Below are 17691 nucleotides of genomic sequence, written 5' to 3'. Positions count from 1 at the left end.
AGCGAGTTTTCGTCTTTTCAAGCTGTACTTGTGTATCAGCGAGTTTTGGTCTTTACAAGCTGTACCGGTGTGTCAGCGAGATTTGGTCTTTTCAAGCTGTACTGGTGTGTCAGCGAGTTTTGGTCTTTTCAAGCTGTACTGGTGTGTCAGTGAGTTTTGGTCTTTTCAAGCTGTACTGGTGTGTCAGTGAGTTTTGGTCTTTTCATGCTGTACTGGTGTGTCAGTGAGTTTTGGCCTTTTTCAAGCTGTACTGGTGTGTCAGTGTGTTATGGTCTTTTCATGTTTTACTGGTGTGTCAGCGAGTTTTGGTCTTTTCAAGCTGTACTGGTATTTGAGCGGGTTTTGGTCTTTTCAAGCTGTACTGGTGTGTCAGCGAGTTTTGGTATTTTCGAGCTGTACTGGTCTGTGAGCGAGATTTGGTCTTTTCAAGCTGTAATGAGTGTTAGCGAGTTTTGGTCTTTTCAAGCTGTACTAGTGTGTCAGCGATTTTTGGTCTTTTCAAGCTGTACTGATGTGTCAGTGAGTTTAGGACTTTTCAATCTGTGCCGGTGTGTCAGCGAGTTTTGGTCTTTTCAAGCTGTACTGATGTGTCAGTGAGTTTTGGTCTTTTCAAGCTGTACTGGTGTGTGAGCGAGATTTGGTCTTTTCAAGCTGTACTAGTGTGTCAGTGAGTTTTGGTCTTTTCAAGCTGTACTGGTGTGTGAGCGAGATTTGGTCTTTTCAAGCTGTATTGGTGTGTCAGCGAGTTTTGGTCTTTTCAAGCTTTACTGGTGTGTCAGCGAGTTTTGGTCTTTTCAATCTGTACTGGTGTGTCAGCGAGTTTTGGTCTTTTCAAGCTGTACTGGTGTGTGAGCGAGTTTTGGTCTTTTCAAACAGCACTAGTGTGTTAGCGAGTTTTGGCCTTTTCAAGCTGTACCGGGTGTGTTATTGAGATTTGGTCTTTTCAAGCTGTACTGATGTGTCAGCGAGTTTTGGTCTTTTCAAGCTGTACTGGTATGTGAGCGAGTTTTGGTCTTTTCAAGCTGTACTGGTGTGTGAGCGAGTTTTGGTCTTTTCAATCTGTACTGGTGTGTGAGCGAGTTTTGGTCTTTTCAAGCTGTACTGGTTTGTCAGCGAGTTTTGGTCTTTTCAAGCTGTACTGGTGTATCAGCGAGTTTTGGTCTTTACAAGCTGTACCGGTGTGTCAGCGAGATTTGGTCTTTTCAAGCTGTACTGGTGTGTCAGCGAGTTTTGGTCTTTTCAAGCTTTACTGGTGTGTCAGCGAGTTTTGGTCTTTTCAATCTGTACTGGTGTGTCAGCGAGTTTTGGTCTTTTCAAGCTGTACTGGTGTGTGAGCGAGTTTTGGTCTTTTCAAACTGCACTAGTGTGTTAGCGAGTTTTGGCCTTTTCAAGCTGTACCGGGTGTGTTATTGAGATTTGGTCTTTTCAAGCTGTACTGATGTGTCAGCGAGTTTTGGTCTTTTCAAGCTGTACTGGTGTGTGAGCGAGTTTTGGTCTTTTCAAGCTGTACTGGTGTGTGAGCGAGTTTTGGTCTTTTCAAGCTGTACTGGTGTATCAGCGACTTTTGGTCTTTTCAAGCTGTACTGGTTTGTCAGCGAGTTTTGGTCTTTTCAAGCTGTACTTGTGTATCAGCGAGTATTGGTCTTTACAAGCTGTACCGGTGTGTCAGCGAGATTTGGTCTTTTCAAGCAGTACTGGTGTGTCAGCGAGTTCTGGTCTTTTCAAGCTGTACTGGTGTGTGAGCGAGTTTTGGTCTTTTCAAGCTGTACTGGTATGTCAGCGAGTTTTGGTCTTTTCAAGCTATACTTGTGTGTTAGCGAGTTTTGGTCTTTTCAAGCTGTACTGGTGTGTCAGTGAGTTTTGGACTTTTCAAGCTGTACTGGTGTGTCAGTGAGTTTTGGCCTTTTCAAGCTGTACTGGTGTGTCAGTGAGTTTTGGACTTTTCATGCTGTACTGGTGTGTCAGCGAGTTTTGGTCTTTTCAAGCTGTATTGGTGTGTCAGCGAGTTTTGGTCTTTTCAAGCTTTACTGGTGTGTCAGCGAGTTTTGGTCTTTTCAATCTGTACTGGTGTGTCAGCGAGTTTTGGTCTTTTCAAGCTGTACTGGTGTGTGAGCGAGTTTTGGTCTTTTCAAACAGCACTAGTGTGTTAGCGAGTTTTGGCCTTTTCAAGCTGTACCGGGTGTGTTATTGAGATTTGGTCTTTTCAAGCTGTACTGATGTCTCAGCGAGTTTTGGTCTTTTCAAGCTGTACTGGTGTGTGAGCGAGTTTTGGTCTTTTCAAGCTGTACTGGTGTGTGAGCGAGTTTTGGTCTTTTCAATCTGTACTGGTGTGTGAGCGAGTTTTGGTCTTTTCAAGCTGTACTGGTGTATCAGCGAGTTTTGGTCTTTTCAAGCTGTACTGGTTTGTCAGCGAGTTTTGGTCTTTTCAAGCTGTACTGGTGTATCAGCGAGTTTTGGTCTTTACAAGCTGTACCGGTGTGTCAGCGAGATTTGGTCTTTTCAAGCTGTACTGGTGTGTCAGTGAGTTTTGGTCTTTTCAAGCTTTACTGGTGTGTCAGCGAGTTTTGGTCTTTTCAATCTGTACTGGTGTGTCAGCGAGTTTTGGTCTTTTCAAGCTGTACTGGTGTGTGAGCGAGTTTTGGTCTTTTCAAACTGCACTAGTGTGTTAGCGAGTTTTGGCCTTTTCAAGCTGTACCGGGTGTGTTATTGAGATTTGGTCTTTTCAAGCTGTACTGATGTGTCAGCGAGTTTTGGTCTTTTCAAGCTGTACTGGTGTGTGAGCGAGTTTTGGTCTTTTCAGGCTGTACTGGTGTGTGAGCGAGTCTTGGTCTTTTCAATCTGTACTGGTGTGTGAGCGAGTTTTGGTCTTTTCAAGCTGTACTGGTGTATCAGCGAGTTTTGGTCTTTACAAGCTGTACCGGTGTGTCAGCGAGATTTGGTCTTTTCAAGCAGTACTGGTGTGTCAGCGAGTTCTGGTCTTTTCAAGCTGTACTGGTGTGTGAGCGAGTTTTGGTCTTTTCAAGCTGTACTGGTATGTCAGCGAGTTTTGGTCTTTTCAAGCTATACTTGTGTGTTAGCGAGTTTTGGTCTTTTCAAGCTGTACTGGTGTGTCAGTGAGTTTTGGACTTTTCAAGCTGTACTGGTGTGTCAGTGAGTTTTGGCCTTTTCAAGCTGTCCTGGTGTGTCAGCGAGTTTTGGTCTTTTCAAGCTGTACTGGTGTGTCAGTGAGTTTTGGTCTTTTCAAGCTGTACTGGTGTGTCAGTGAGTTTTGGCCTTTTTCAAGCTGTACTGGTGTGTCAGTGTGTTATGGTCTTTTCATGCTTTACTGGTGTGTCAGCGAGTTTTGGTCTTTTCAAGCTGTACTTTTGTTTGAGCGGGTTTTGGTCTTTTGAAGCTGTACTGGTGTATCAGCGAGTTTTGGTCTTTTCAAGCTGTACTGGTGTGTGAGCGAGTTTTGGTCTTTTCAAGCTGTACTGGTGTGTCAGCGAGTTTTGGTCTTTTCAAGCTGTACTTGAGTATCAGCGAGTTTTGGTCTTTACAAGCTGTACCGGTGTGTCAGCGAGTTTTGGTCTTTTCAAGCTGTACTGGTGTGTCAGCGAGTTTTGGTCTTTTCAAGCTGTAGTGGTGTGTCAGCGAGTTTTGGTCTTTTCAAGCAGTACTGGTGTGTCAGCGAGTTTTGGTCTTTTCATGCTGTACTGGTGTGTCAGTGAGTTTTGGCCTTTTCAAGCTGTACTGGTGTTTGAGCGAGTTTTGGTCTTTTCAATCTGTACTGGTGTATCAGCGAGTTTTGGTCTTTTCAAGCTGTACTGGTGTGTGAGCGAATTTTGGTCTTTTCAAGCTGTACTTGTGTGTCAGCGAGTTTTTGTCTTTTCAAGCTGTAGTGGTGTGTCAGCGAGTTTTGGTTTTTTCAAGCAGTACTGGTGTGTCAGCGAGTTTTGGTCTTTTCATGCTGTACTGGTGTGTCAGTGAGTTTTGGCCTTTTCAAGCTGTACTGGTGTGTGAGCGAGTTTTGGTCTTTTCAATCTGTACTGGTGTATCAGCGAGTTTTGGTCTTTTCAATCTGTACTGGTGTGTGAGCGAGTTTTGGTCTTTTCAAGCTGTACTGGTGTATCAGCGAGTTTGGGTCTTTTCAAGCTGTACTGGTGTGTGAGCGAGTTTTGGTTTTTTCAAGCTGTACTGGTTTGTCAGCGAGTTTTGGTCTTTTCAAGCTGTACTGGTGTATCAGGGAGTTTTGGTCTTTACAAGCTGTACCGGTGTGTCAGCGAGTTTTGGTCTTTTCAACCTGTACTGGTGTGTGAGCGAGTTTTGGTCTTTTCAATCTGTACCGGGTGTGTCAGCGAGTTTTGGTCTTTTCAAGCTGTACTGGTGTTTGAGCGGGTTTGGTCTTTTCAAGCTGTACTGGTGTGTCAGCGAGTTTTGGTCTTTTCAATCTGTACTGGTTTTTGAGCGGGTTTTGGTCTTTTCAAGCTGTACTGGTGTATCAGCGAGTTTCGGTCTTTTCAAGATGTGCTGGTGTGTCAGTGAGTTTTGGCCTTTTTCAAGCTGTACTGGTGTGTCAGTGAGTTTTGGTCTTTTCAATCTGTACCGGGTGTGTCAGCGAGTTTTGGACTATTCAAGCTGTACTGGTGTTTGAGCGGGTTTTGGTCTTTTCAAGCTGTACAGGTGTGTCAGTGAGTTTTGGTCTTTTCAAGCTGTACTGGTGTGTGAGCGAGTTTTGGTATTTTCAAGCTGTACTGGTGTGTTAGCGAGTTTTGGCCTTTTCAAGCTGTATCGGGTGTGTTATTGAGATTTGGTCTTTTCAAGCTGTACTGATGTGTCAGCGAGTTTTGGTCTTTTCAAGCTGTACTGGTGTGTGAGCGAGTTTTGGTCTTTTCAAGCTGTACTGGTGTGTGAGCGAGTTTTGGTCTTTTCAATATGTACTGGTGTGTGAGCGAGTTTTGGTCTTTTCAAGCTGTACTGGTGTATCAGCGAGTATTGGTCTTTTCAAGCTGTACTGGTTTGTCAGCGAGCTTTGGTCTTTTCAAGCTGTACTGGTTTGTCAGCGAGTTTTGGTCTTTTCAAGCTGTACCGGTGTGTCAGCGAGATTTGGTCTTTTCAAGCAGTACTGGTGTGTCAGTGAGTTTTGGTCTTTTCAATCTGTACCGGGTGTGTCAGCGAGTTTTGGACTATTCAAGCTGTACTGGTGTTTGAGCGGGTTTTGGTCTTTTCAAGCTGTACAGGTGTGTCAGTGAGTTTTGGTCTTTTCAAGCTGTACTGGTGTGTGAGCGAGTTTTGGTATTTTCAAGCTGTACTGGTGTGTTAGCGAGTTTTGGCCTTTTCAAGCTGTATCGGGTGTGTTATTGAGATTTGGTCTTTTCAAGCTGTACTGATGTGTCAGCGAGTTTTGGTCTTTTCAAGCTGTACTGGTGTGTGAGCGAGTTTTGGTCTTTTCAAGCTGTACTGGTGTGTGAGCGAGTTTTGGTCTTTTCAATCTGTACTGGTGTGTGAGCGAGTTTTGGTCTTTTCAAGCTGTACTGGTGTATCAGCGACTATTGGTCTTTTCAAGCTGTACTGGTTTGTCAGCGAGCTTTGGTCTTTTCAAGCTGTACTGGTTTGTCAGCGAGTTTTGGTCTTTTCAAGCTGTACCGGTGTGTCAGCGAGATTTGGTCTTTTCAAGCAGTACTGGTGTGTCAGCGAGTTCTGGTCTTTTCAAGCTGTACTGGTGTGTCAGCGAGTTTTGGTCTTTTCAAGCTGTACCGGTGTGTCAGCGAGATTTGGTCTTTTCAAGCTGTACTGGTGTGTCAGCGAGTTTTGGTCTTTTCAAGCTGTACTGGTGTATCAGTGAGTTTTGGTCTTTTCAAGCTGTACTGGTGTGTCAGTGAGTTTTGGTCTTTTCAAGCTGTACCGGTGTGTCAGCGAGATTTGGTCTTTTCAAGCTGTACTGGTGTGTCAGCGAGTTTTGGTCTTTTCAAGCTGTACTGGTGTATCAGTGAGTTTTGGTCTTTTCAAGCTGTACCGGTGTGTCAGCGAGATTTGGTCTTTTCAAGCTGTACTGGTGTGTCAGTGAGTTTTGGTCTTTTCAAGCTGTACTGGTGTGTGAGCGAGATTTGGTCTTTTCAAGCTGTACTAGTGTGTCAGTGAGTTTTGGTCTTTTCAAGCTGTACTGGTGTGTGAGCGAGATTTGGTCTTTTCAAGCTGTACTAGTGTGTCAGCGAGTTTTGGTCTTTTCAAGCAGTACTGGTGTGTCAGCGAGTTTTGGTCTTTTCATGCTGTACTGGTGTGTCAGTGAGTTTTGGCCTTTTCAAGCTGTACTGGTGTTTGAGCGAGTTTTGGTCTTTTCAATCTGTACTGGTGTATCAGCGAGTTTTGGTCTTTTCAAGCTGTACTGGTGTGTGAGCGAATTTTGGTCTTTTCAAGCTGTACTTGTGTGTCAGCGAGTTTTGGTCTTTTCAAGCTGTAGTGGTGTGTCAGCGAGTTTTGGTCTTTTCAAGCAGTACTGGTGTGTCAGCGAGTTTTGGTCTTTTCATGCTGTACTGGTGTGTCAGTGAGTTTTGGCCTTTTCAAGCTGTACTGGTGTGTGAGCGAGTTTTGGTCTTTTCAATCTGTACTGGTGTATCAGCGAGTTTTGGTCTTTTCAATCTGTACTGGTGTGTGAGCGAGTTTTGGTCTTTTCAAGCTGTACTGGTGTATCAGCGAGTTTGGGTCTTTTCAAGCTGTACTGGTGTGTGAGCGAGTTTTGGTTTTTTCAAGCTGTACTGGTTTGTCAGCGAGTTTTGGTCTTTTCAAGCTGTACTGGTGTATCATGGAGTTTTGGTCTTTACAAGCTGTACCGGTGTGTCAGCGAGTTTTGGTCTTTTCAACCTGTACTGGTGTGTGAGCGAGTTTTGGTCTTTTCAATCTGTACCGGGTGTGTCAGCGAGTTTTGGTCTTTTCAAGCTGTACTGGTGTTTGAGCGGGTTTGGTCTTTTCAAGCTGTACTGGTGTGTCAGCGAGTTTTGGTCTTTTCAATCTGTACTGGTTTTTGAGCGGGTTTTGGTCTTTTCAAGCTGTACTGGTGTATCAGCGAGTTTCGGTCTTTTCAAGATGTGCTGGTGTGTCAGTGAGTTTTGGCCTTTTTCAAGCTGTACTGGTGTGTCAGTGAGTTTTGGTCTTTTCAATCTGTACCGGGTGTGTCAGCGAGTTTTGGACTATTCAAGCTGTACTGGTGTTTGAGCGGGTTTTGGTCTTTTCAAGCTGTACAGGTGTGTCAGTGAGTTTTGGTCTTTTCAAGCTGTACTGGTGTGTGAGCGAGTTTTGGTATTTTCAAGCTGTACTGGTGTGTTAGCGAGTTTTGGCCTTTTCAAGCTGTATCGGGTGTGTTATTGAGATTTGGTCTTTTCAAGCTGTACTGATGTGTCAGCGAGTTTTGGTCTTTTCAAGCTGTACTGGTGTGTGAGCGAGTTTTGGTCTTTTCAAGCTGTACTGGTGTGTGAGCGAGTTTTGGTCTTTTCAATCTGTACTGGTGTGTGAGCGAGTTTTGGTCTTTTCAAGCTGTACTGGTGTATCAGCGAGTATTGGTCTTTTCAAGCTGTACTGGTTTGTCAGCGAGCTTTGGTCTTTTCAAGCTGTACTGGTTTGTCAGCGAGTTTTGGTCTTTTCAAGCTGTACCGGTGTGTCAGCGAGATTTGGTCTTTTCAAGCAGTACTGGTGTGTCAGTGAGATTTGGTCTTTTCAATCTGTACCGGGTGTGTCAGCGAGTTTTGGACTATTCAAGCTGTACTGGTGTTTGAGCGGGTTTTGGTCTTTTCAAGCTGTACAGGTGTGTCAGTGAGTTTTGGTCTTTTCAAGCTGTACTGGTGTGTGAGCGAGTTTTGGTATTTTCAAGCTGTACTGGTGTGTTAGCGAGTTTTGGCCTTTTCAAGCTGTATCGGGTGTGTTATTGAGATTTGGTCTTTTCAAGCTGTACTGATGTGTCAGCGAGTTTTGGTCTTTTCAAGCTGTACTGGTGTGTGAGCGAGTTTTGGTCTTTTCAAGCTGTACTGGTGTGTGAGCGAGTTTTGGTCTTTTCAATCTGTACTGGTGTGTGAGCGAGTTTTGGTCTTTTCAAGCTGTACTGGTGTATCAGCGAGTATTGGTCTTTTCAAGCTGTACTGGTTTGTCAGCGAGCTTTGGTCTTTTCAAGCTGTACTGGTTTGTCAGCGAGTTTTGGTCTTTTCAAGCTGTACCGGTGTGTCAGCGAGATTTGGTCTTTTCAAGCAGTACTGGTGTGTCAGCGAGTTCTGGTCTTTTCAAGCTGTACTGGTGTGTCAGCGAGTTTTGGTCTTTTCAAGCTGTACCGGTGTGTCAGCGAGATTTGGTCTTTTCAAGCTGTACTGGTGTGTCAGCGAGTTTTGGTCTTTTCAAGCTGTACTGGTGTATCAGTGAGTTTTGGTCTTTTCAAGCTGTACTGGTGTGTCAGTGAGTTTTGGTCTTTTCAAGCTGTACCGGTGTGTCAGCGAGATTTGGTCTTTTCAAGCTGTACTGGTGTGTCAGCGAGTTTTGGTCTTTTCAAGCTGTACTGGTGTATCAGTGAGTTTTGGTCTTTTCAAGCTGTACCGGTGTGTCAGCGAGATTTGGTCTTTTCAAGCTGTACTGGTGTGTCAGTGAGTTTTGGTCTTTTCAAGCTGTACTGGTGTGTGAGCGAGATTTGGTCTTTTCAAGCTGTACTAGTGTGTCAGTGAGTTTTGGTCTTTTCAAGCTGTACTGGTGTGTGAGCGAGATTTGGTCTTTTCAAGCTGTACTAGTGTGTCAGCGAGTTTTGGTCTTTTCAGGCTGTACTGATGTGTCAGTGAGTTTTGGACTTTTCAATCTGTACTGATGTGTCAGCGAGTTTTGGTCTTTTCAAGCTGTATTGGTGTGTCAGCGAGTTTTGGTCTTTTCAAGCTTTACTGGTGTGTCAGCGAGTTTTGGTCTTTTCAATCTGTACTGGTGTGTCAGCGAGTTTTGGTCTTTTCAAGCTGTACTGGTGTGTGAGCGAGTTTTGGTCTTTTCAAACAGCACTAGTGTGTTAGCGAGTTTTGGCCTTTTCAAGCTGTACCGGGTGTGTTATTGAGATTTGGTCTTTTCAAGCTGTACTGATGTCTCAGCGAGTTTTGGTCTTTTCAAGCTGTACTGGTGTGTGAGCGAGTTTTGGTCTTTTCAAGCTGTACTGGTGTGTGAGCGAGTTTTGGTCTTTTCAATCTGTACTGGTGTGTGAGCGAGTTTTGGTCTTTTCAAGCTGTACTGGTGTATCAGCGAGTTTTGGTCTTTTCAAGCTGTACTGGTTTGTCAGCGAGTTTTGGTCTTTTCAAGCTGTACTGGTGTATCAGCGAGTTTTGGTCTTTACAAGCTGTACCGGTGTGTCAGCGAGATTTGGTCTTTTCAAGCTGTACTGGTGTGTCAGCGAGTTTTGGTCTTTTCAAGCTTTACTGGTGTGTCAGCGAGTTTTGGTCTTTTCAAGCTGTACTGGTTTGTCAGCGAGTTTTGGTCTTTTCAAGCTGTACTGGTGTGTGAGCGAGTTTTGGACTTTTCAAACTGCACTAGTGTGTTAGCGAGTTTTGGCCTTTTCAAGCTGTACCGGGTGTGTTATTGAGATTTGGTCTTTTCAAGCTGTACTGATGTGTCAGCGAGTTTTGGTCTTTTCAAGCTGTACTGGTGTGTGAGCGAGTTTTGGTCTTTTCAATCTGTACTGGTGTGTGAGCGAGTTTTGGTCTTTACAAGCTGTACCGGTGTGTCAGCGAGATTTGGTCTTTTCAAGCAGTACTGGTGTGTCAGCGAGTTCTGGTCTTTTCAAGCTGTACTGGTGTGTGAGCGAGTTTTGGTCTTTTCAAGCTGTACTGGTATGTCAGCGAGTTTTGGTCTTTTCAAGCTATACTGGTGTGTTAGCGAGTTTTGGTCTTTTCAAGCTGTACTGGTGTGTCAGTGAGTTTTGGACTTTTCAAGCTGTACTGGTGCGTCAGTGAGTTTTGGCGTTTTCAAGCTGTACTGGTGTGTCAGCGAGTTTTGGTCTTTTCAAGCTGTACTGGTGTGTCAGTGAGTTTTGGTCTTTTCAAGCTGTACTGGTGTGTCAGTGAGTTTTGGCCTTTTTCAAGCTGTACTGGTGTGTCAGTGTGTTATGGTCTTTTCATGCTTTACTGGTGTGTCAGCGAGTTTTGGTCTTTTCAAGCTGTACTTTTGTTTGAGCGGGTTTTGGTCTTTTGAAGCTGTACTGGTGTATCAGCGAGTTTTGGTCTTTTCAAGCTGAACTGGTGTGTGAGCGAGTTTTGGTCTTTTCAAGCTGTACTGGTGTATCAGCGAGTTTCGGTCTTTTCAAGATGTGCTGGTGTGTCAGTGAGTTTTGGCCTTTTTCAAGCTGTACTGGTGTGTCAGTGAGTTTTGGTCTTTTCAATCTGTACCGGGTGTGTCAGCGAGTTTTGGACTATTCAAGCTGTACTGGTGTTTGAGCGGGTTTTGGTCTTTTCAAGCTGTACAGGTGTGTCAGTGAGTTTTGGTCTTTTCAAGCTGTACTGGTGTGTGAGCGAGTTTTGGTATTTTCAAGCTGTACTGGTGTGTTAGCGAGTTTTGGCCTTTTCAAGCTGTATCGGTTGTGTTATTGAGATTTGGTCTTTTCAAGCTGTACTGATGTGTCAGCGAGTTTTGGTCTTTTCAAGCTGTACTGGTGTGTGAGCGAGTTTTGGTCTTTTCAAGCTGTACTGGTGTGTGAGCGAGTTTTGGTCTTTTCAATCTGTACTGGTGTGTGAGCGAGTTTTGGTCTTTTCAAGCTGTACTGGTGTATCAGCGAGTATTGGTCTTTTCAAGCTGTACTGGTTTGTCAGCGAGCTTTGGTCTTTTCAAGCTGTACTGGTTTGTCAGCGAGTTTTGGTCTTTTCAAGCTGTACCGGTGTGTCAGCGAGATTTGGTCTTTTCAAGCAGTACTGGTGTGTCAGTGAGATTTGGTCTTTTCAATCTGTACCGGGTGTGTCAGCGAGTTTTGGACTATTCAAGCTGTACTGGTGTTTGAGCGGGTTTTGGTCTTTTCAAGCTGTACAGGTGTGTCAGTGAGTTTTGGTCTTTTCAAGCTGTACTGGTGTGTGAGCGAGTTTTGGTATTTTCAAGCTGTACTGGTGTGTTAGCGAGTTTTGGCCTTTTCAAGCTGTATAGTTTGTGTTATTGAGATTTGGTCTTTTCAAGCTGTACTGATGTGTCAGCGAGTTTTGGTCTTTTCAAGCTGTACTGGTGTGTGAGCGAGTTTTGGTCTTTTCAAGCTGTACTGGTGTGTGAGCGAGTTTTGGTCTTTTCAATCTGTACTGGTGTGTGAGCGAGTTTTGGTCTTTTCAAGCTGTACTGGTGTATCAGCGAGTATTGGTCTTTTCAAGCTGTACTGGTTTGTCAGCGAGCTTTGGTCTTTTCAAGCTGTACTGGTTTGTCAGCGAGTTTTGGTCTTTTCAAGCTGTACCGGTGTGTCAGCGAGATTTGGTCTTTTCAAGCAGTACTGGTGTGTCAGCGAGTTCTGGTCTTTTCAAGCTGTACTGGTGTGTCAGCGAGTTTTGGTCTTTTCAAGCTGTACCGGTGTGTCAGCGAGATTTGGTCTTTTCAAGCTGTACTGGTGTGTCAGCGAGTTTTGGTCTTTTCAAGCTGTACTGGTGTATCAGTGAGTTTTGGTCTTTTCAAGCTGTACTGGTGTGTCAGTGAGTTTTGGTCTTTTCAAGCTGTACCGGTGTGTCAGCGAGATTTGGTCTTTTCAAGCTGTACTGGTGTGTCAGCGAGTTTTGGTCTTTTCAAGCTGTACTGGTGTATCAGTGAGTTTTGGTCTTTTCAAGCTGTACCGGTGTGTCAGCGAGATTTGGTCTTTTCAAGCTGTACTGGTGTGTCAGTGAGTTTTGGTCTTTTCAAGCTGTACTGGTGTGTGAGCGAGATTTGGTCTTTTCAAGCTGTACTAGTGTGTCAGTGAGTTTTGGTCTTTTCAAGCTGTACTGGTGTGTGAGCGAGATTTGGTCTTTTCAAGCTGTACTAGTGTGTCAGCGAGTTTTGGTCTTTTCAGGCTGTACTGATGTGTCAGTGAGTTTTGGACTTTTCAATCTGTACTGATGTGTCAGCGAGTTTTGGTCTTTTCAAGCTGTATTGGTGTGTCAGCGAGTTTTGGTCTTTTCAAGCTTTACTGGTGTGTCAGCGAGTTTTGGTCTTTTCAATCTGTACTGGTGTGTCAGCGAGTTTTGGTCTTTTCAAGCTGTACTGGTGTGTGAGCGAGTTTTGGTCTTTTCAAACAGCACTAGTGTGTTAGCGAGTTTTGGCCTTTTCAAGCTGTACCGGGTGTGTTATTGAGATTTGGTCTTTTCAAGCTGTACTGATGTCTCAGCGAGTTTTGGTCTTTTCAAGCTGTACTGGTGTGTGAGCGAGTTTTGGTCTTTTCAAGCTGTACTGGTGTGTGAGCGAGTTTTGGTCTTTTCAATCTGTACTGGTGTGTGAGCGAGTTTTGGTCTTTTCAAGCTGTACTGGTGTATCAGCGAGTTTTGGTCTTTTCAAGCTGTACTGGTTTGTCAGCGAGTTTTGGTCTTTTCAAGCTGTACTGGTGTATCAGCGAGTTTTGGTCTTTACAAGCTGTACCGGTGTGTCAGCGAGATTTGGTCTTTTCAAACTGTACTGGTGTGTCAGCGAGTTTTGGTCTTTTCAAGCTTTACTGGTGTGTCAGCGAGTTTTGGTCTTTTCAAGCTGTACTGGTTTGTCAGCGAGTTTTGGTCTTTTCAAGCTGTACTGGTGTGTGAGCGAGTTTTGGACTTTTCAAACTGCACTAGTGTGTTAGCGAGTTTTGGCCTTTTCAAGCTGTACCGGGTGTGTTATTGAGATTTGGTCTTTTCAAGCTGTACTGATGTGTCAGCGAGTTTTGGTCTTTTCAAGCTGTACTGGTGTGTGAGCGAGTTTTGGTCTTTTCAATCTGTACTGGTGTGTGAGCGAGTTTTGGTCTTTACAAGCTGTACCGGTGTGTCAGCGAGATTTGGTCTTTTCAAGCAGTACTGGTGTGTCAGCGAGTTCTGGTCTTTTCAAGCTGTACTGGTGTGTGAGCGAGTTTTGGTCTTTTCAAGCTGTACTGGTATGTCAGCGAGTTTTGGTCTTTTCAAGCTATACTTGTGTGTTAGCGAGTTTTGGTCTTTTCAAGCTGTACTGGTGTGTCAGTGAGTTTTGGACTTTTCAAGCTGTACTGGTGCGTCAGTGAGTTTTGGCGTTTTCAAGCTGTACTGGTGTGTCAGCGAGTTTTGGTCTTTTCAAGCTGTACTGGTGTGTCAGTGAGTTTTGGTCTTTTCAAGCTGTACTGGTGTGTCAGTGAGTTTTGGCCTTTTTCAAGCTGTACTGGTGTGTCAGTGTGTTATGGTCTTTTCATGCTTTACTGGTGTGTCAGCGAGTTTTGGTCTTTTCAAGCTGTACTTTTGTTTGAGCGGGTTTTGGTCTTTTGAAGCTGTACTGGTGTATCAGCGAGTTTTGGTCTTTTCAAGCTGAACTGGTGTGTGAGCGAGTTTTGGTCTTTTCAAGCTGTACTGGTGTGTCAGCGAGTTTTGGTCTTTTCAAGCTGTACTTGAGTATCAGCGAGTTTTGGCCTTTTCAAGCTGTATCGGGTGTGTTATTGCGATTTGGTCTTTTCAAGCTGTACTGATGTGTCAGCGAGTTTTGGTCTTTTCAAGCTGTACTGGTGTGTGAGCGAGTTTTGGTCTTTTCAAGCTGTACTGGTGTGTGAGCGAGTTTTGGTCTTTTCAATCTGTACTGGTGTGTGAGCGAGTTTTGGTCTTTTCAAGCTGTACTGGTGTATCAGCGAGTATTGGTCTTTTCAAGCTGTACTGGTTTGTCAGCGAGCTTTGGTCTTTTCAAGCTGTACTGGTTTGTCAGCGAGTTTTGGTCTTTTCAAGCTGTACCGGTGTGTCAGCGAGATTTGGTCTTTTCAAGCAGTACTGGTGTGTCAGCGAGTTCTGGTCTTTTCAAGCTGTACTTGTGTGTCAGCGAGTTTTGGTCTTTTCAAGCTGTACCGGTGTGTCAGCGAGATTTGGTCTTTTCAAGCTGTACTGGTGTGTCAGCGAGTTTTGGTCTTTTCAAGCTGTACTGGTGTATCAGTGAGTTTTGGTCTTTTCAAGCTGTACTGGTGTGTCAGTGAGTTTTGGTCTTTTCAAGCTGTACCGGTGTGTCAGCGAGATTTGGTCTTTTCAAGCTGTACTGGTGTGTCAGCGAGTTTTGGTCTTTTCAAGCTGTACTGGTGTATCAGTGAGTTTTGGTCTTTTCAAGCTGTACTGGTGTGTCAGTGAGTTTTGGTCTTTTCAAGCTGTACTGGTGTGTCAGCGAGTTTTGGTCTTTTCAAGCTGTACTGATGTGTCAGTGAGTTTTCGTCTTTTCAAGCTGTACTGGTTTGTCAGCGAGTTTTGGTCTTTTGAAGCTGTACTGGTGTATCAGCGAGTTTTGGTCTTTACAAGCTGTACCGGTGTGTCAGCGAGATTTGGTCTTTTCAAGCTGTACTGGTGTGTCAGCGAGTTTTGGTCTTTTCAAGCTGTACTGGTGTGTCAGTGAGTTTTGGTCTTTTCAAGCTGTACTGGTGTGTCAGTGAGTTTTGGTCTTTTCATGCTGTACTGGTGTGTCAGTGAGTTTTGGCCTTTTTCAAGCTGTACTGGTGTGTCAGTGTGTTATGGTCTTTTCATGTTTTACTGGTGTGCCAGCGAGTTTTGGTCTTTTCAAGCTGTACTGGTATTTGAGCGGGTTTTGGTCTTTTCAAGCTGTACTGGTGTGTCAGCGAGTTTTGGTATTTTCGAGCTGTACTGGTCTGTGAGCGAGATTTGGTCTTTTCAAGCTGTAATGAGTGTTAGCGAGTTTTGGTCTTTGCAAGCTGTACTAGTATGTCAGCGCCTTTTGGTCTTTTCAAGCTGTACTGATGTGTCAGTGAGTTTTGGACTTTTCAATCTGTGCCGGTGTGTCAGCGAGTTTTGGTCTTTTCAAGCTGTACTGATGTGTCAGTGAGTTTTGGTCTTTTCAAGCTGTACTGGTGTGTGAGCGAGATTTGGTCTTTTCAAGCTGTACTAGTGTGTCAGTGAGTTTTGGTCTTTTCAAGTTGTACTGGTGTGTGAGCGAGATTTGGTCTTTTCAAGCTGTACTAGTGTGTCAGCGAGTTTTGGTCTTTTCAAGCTTTACTGATGTGTCAGTGAGTTTTGGACTTTTCAATCTGTACTGGTGTGTCAGCGAGTTTTGGTCTTTTCAAGCTGTATTGGTGTGTCAGCGAGTTTTGGTCTTTTCAAGCTTTACTGGTGTGTCAGCGAGTTTTGGTCTTTTCAATCTGTACTGGTGTGTCAGCGAGTTTTGGTCTTTTCAAGCTGTACTGGTGTATGAGCGAGTTTTGGTCTTTTCAAACTGCACTAGTGTGTTAGCGAGTTTTGGCCTTTTCAAGCTGTACCGGGTGTGTTATTGAGATTTGGTCTTTTCAAGCTGTACTGATGTGTCAGCGAGTTTTGGTCTTTTCAAGCTGTACTGGTGTGTGAGCGAGTTTTGGTCTTTTCAAGCTGTACTGGTGTGTGAGCGAGTTTTGGTCTTTTCAATCTGTACTGGTGTGTGAGCGAGTTTTGGTCTTTTCAAGCTGTACTGGTGTATCAGCGAGTTTTGGTCTTTTCAAGCTGTACTGGTTTGTCAGCGAGTTTTGGTCTTTTCAAGCTGTACTGGTGTATCAGCGAGTTTTGGTCTTTACAAGCTGTACCGGTGTGTCACCGAGATTTGGTCTTTTCAAGCTGTACTGGTGTGTCAGCGAGTTTTGGTCTTTTCAAGCTTTACTGGTGTGTCAGCGAGTTTTGGTCTTTACAAGCTGTACCGGTGTGTCAGCGAGATTTGGTCTTTTCAAGCTGTACTGGTGTGTCAGCGAGTTTTGGTCTTTTCAAGCTTTACTGGTGTGTCAGCGAGTTTTGGTCTTTTCAATCTGTACTGGTGTGTCTGCGAGTTTTGGTCTTTTCAAGCTGTACTGGTGTGTGAGCGAGTTTTGGTCTTTTCAAACTGCACTAGTGTGTTAGCGAGTTTGTGCCTTTTCAAGCTGTACCGGGTGTGTTATTGAGATTTGGTCTTTTCAAGCTGTACTGATGTGTCAGCGAGTTTTGGTCTTTTCAAGCTGTACTGGTGTGTGAGCGAGTTTTGGTCTTTTCAATCTGTACTGGTGTGTGAGCGAGTTTTGGTCTTTTCAATCTGTACTGGTGTGTGAGCGAGTTTTGGTCTTTTCAAGCTGTACTGGTGTATCAGCGAGTTTTGGTCTTTTCAAGCTGTACTGGTTTGTCAGCGAGATTTGGTCTTTTCAAGCTGTACTGGTGTATCAGCGAGTTTTGGTCTTTACAAGCTGTACCGGTGTGTCAGCGAGATTTGGTCTTTTCAAGCAGTACTGGTGTGTCAGCGAGTTCTGGTCTTTTCAAGCTGTACTGGTGTGTGAGCGAGTTTTGGTCTTTTCAAGCTATACTTGTGTGTTAGCGAGTTTTGGTCTTTTCAAGCTGTACTGGTGTGTCAGTGAGTTTTGGACTTTTCAAGCTGTACTGGTGTTTGAGCGGGTTTGGTCTTTTCAAGCTGTACTGGTGTGTCAGCGAGTTTTGGTCTTTTCAATCTGTACTGGTTTTTGAGCGGGTTTTGGTCTTTTCAAGCTGTACTGGTGTATCAGCGAGTTTTGGTCTTTTCAAGATGTGCTGGTGTGTCAGTGAGTGTTGGCATTTTTCAAGCTGTACTGGTGTGTCAGTGAGTTTTGGTCTTTTCAATCTGTACCGGGTGTGTCAGCGAGTTTTGGACTATTCAAGCTGTACTGGTGTTTGAGCGGGTTTTGGTCTTTTCAAGCTGTACTGGTGTGTCAGTGAGTTTTGGTCTTTTCAAGCTGTACTGGTGTGTGAGCGAGTTTTTGTATTTTCAAGCTGTACTGGTGTGTTAACGAGTTTTGACCTTTTCAAGCTGTATCGGGTGTGTTATTGAGATTTGGTCTTTTCAAGCTGTACTGATGTGTCAGCGAGTTTTGGTCTTTTCAAGCTGTACTGGTGTGTGAGCGAGTTTTGGTCTTTTCAAGCTGTACTGGTGTGTCAGCGAGTTTTGGTCTTTTCAAGCTTTCCTGGTGTGTCAGCGAGTTTTGGTCTTTTCAATCTGTACTGGTGTGTCTGCGAGTTTTGGTCTTTTCAAGCTGTACCGGGTGTGTTATTGAGATTTGGTCTTTTCAAGCTGTACTGATGTGTCAGCGAGTTTTGGTCTTTTCAAGCTGTACTGGTGTGTGAGCGAGTTTTGGTCTTTTCAATCTGTACTGGTGTGTGAGCGAGTTTTGGTCTTTTCAATCTGTACTGGTGTGTGAGCGAGTTTTGGTCTTTTCAAGCTGTACTGGTGTATCAGCGAGTTTTGGTCTTTTCAAGCTGTACTGGTTTGTCAGCGAGATTTGGTCTTTTCAAGCTGTACTGGTGTATCAGCGAGTTTTGGTCTTTACAAGCTGTACCGGTGTGTCAGCGAGATTTGGTCTTTTCAAGCAGTACTGGTGTGTCAGCAGGTTCTGGTCTTTTCAAGCTGTACTGGTGTGTGAGCGAGTTTTGGTCTTTTCAAGCTATACTTGTGTGTTAGCGAGTTTTGGTCTTTTCAAGCTGTACTGGTGTGTCAGTGAGTTTTGGACTTTTCAAGCTGTACTGGTGTTTGAGCGGGTTTGGTCTTTTCAAGCTGTACTGGTGTGTCAGCGAGTTTTGGTCTTTTCAATCTGTACTGGTTTTGAGCGGGTTTTGG

The sequence above is a fragment of the Scyliorhinus torazame genome, chromosome 20 (genome assembly GCF_047496885.1).
Source record: "Scyliorhinus torazame isolate Kashiwa2021f chromosome 20, sScyTor2.1, whole genome shotgun sequence".
Classification (NCBI taxonomy): Eukaryota; Metazoa; Chordata; class Chondrichthyes; order Carcharhiniformes; family Scyliorhinidae; genus Scyliorhinus; species Scyliorhinus torazame.
The sequence above is the reverse complement of the archived record's forward strand: the minus strand, read 5'-3'. Positions refer to the sequence as shown.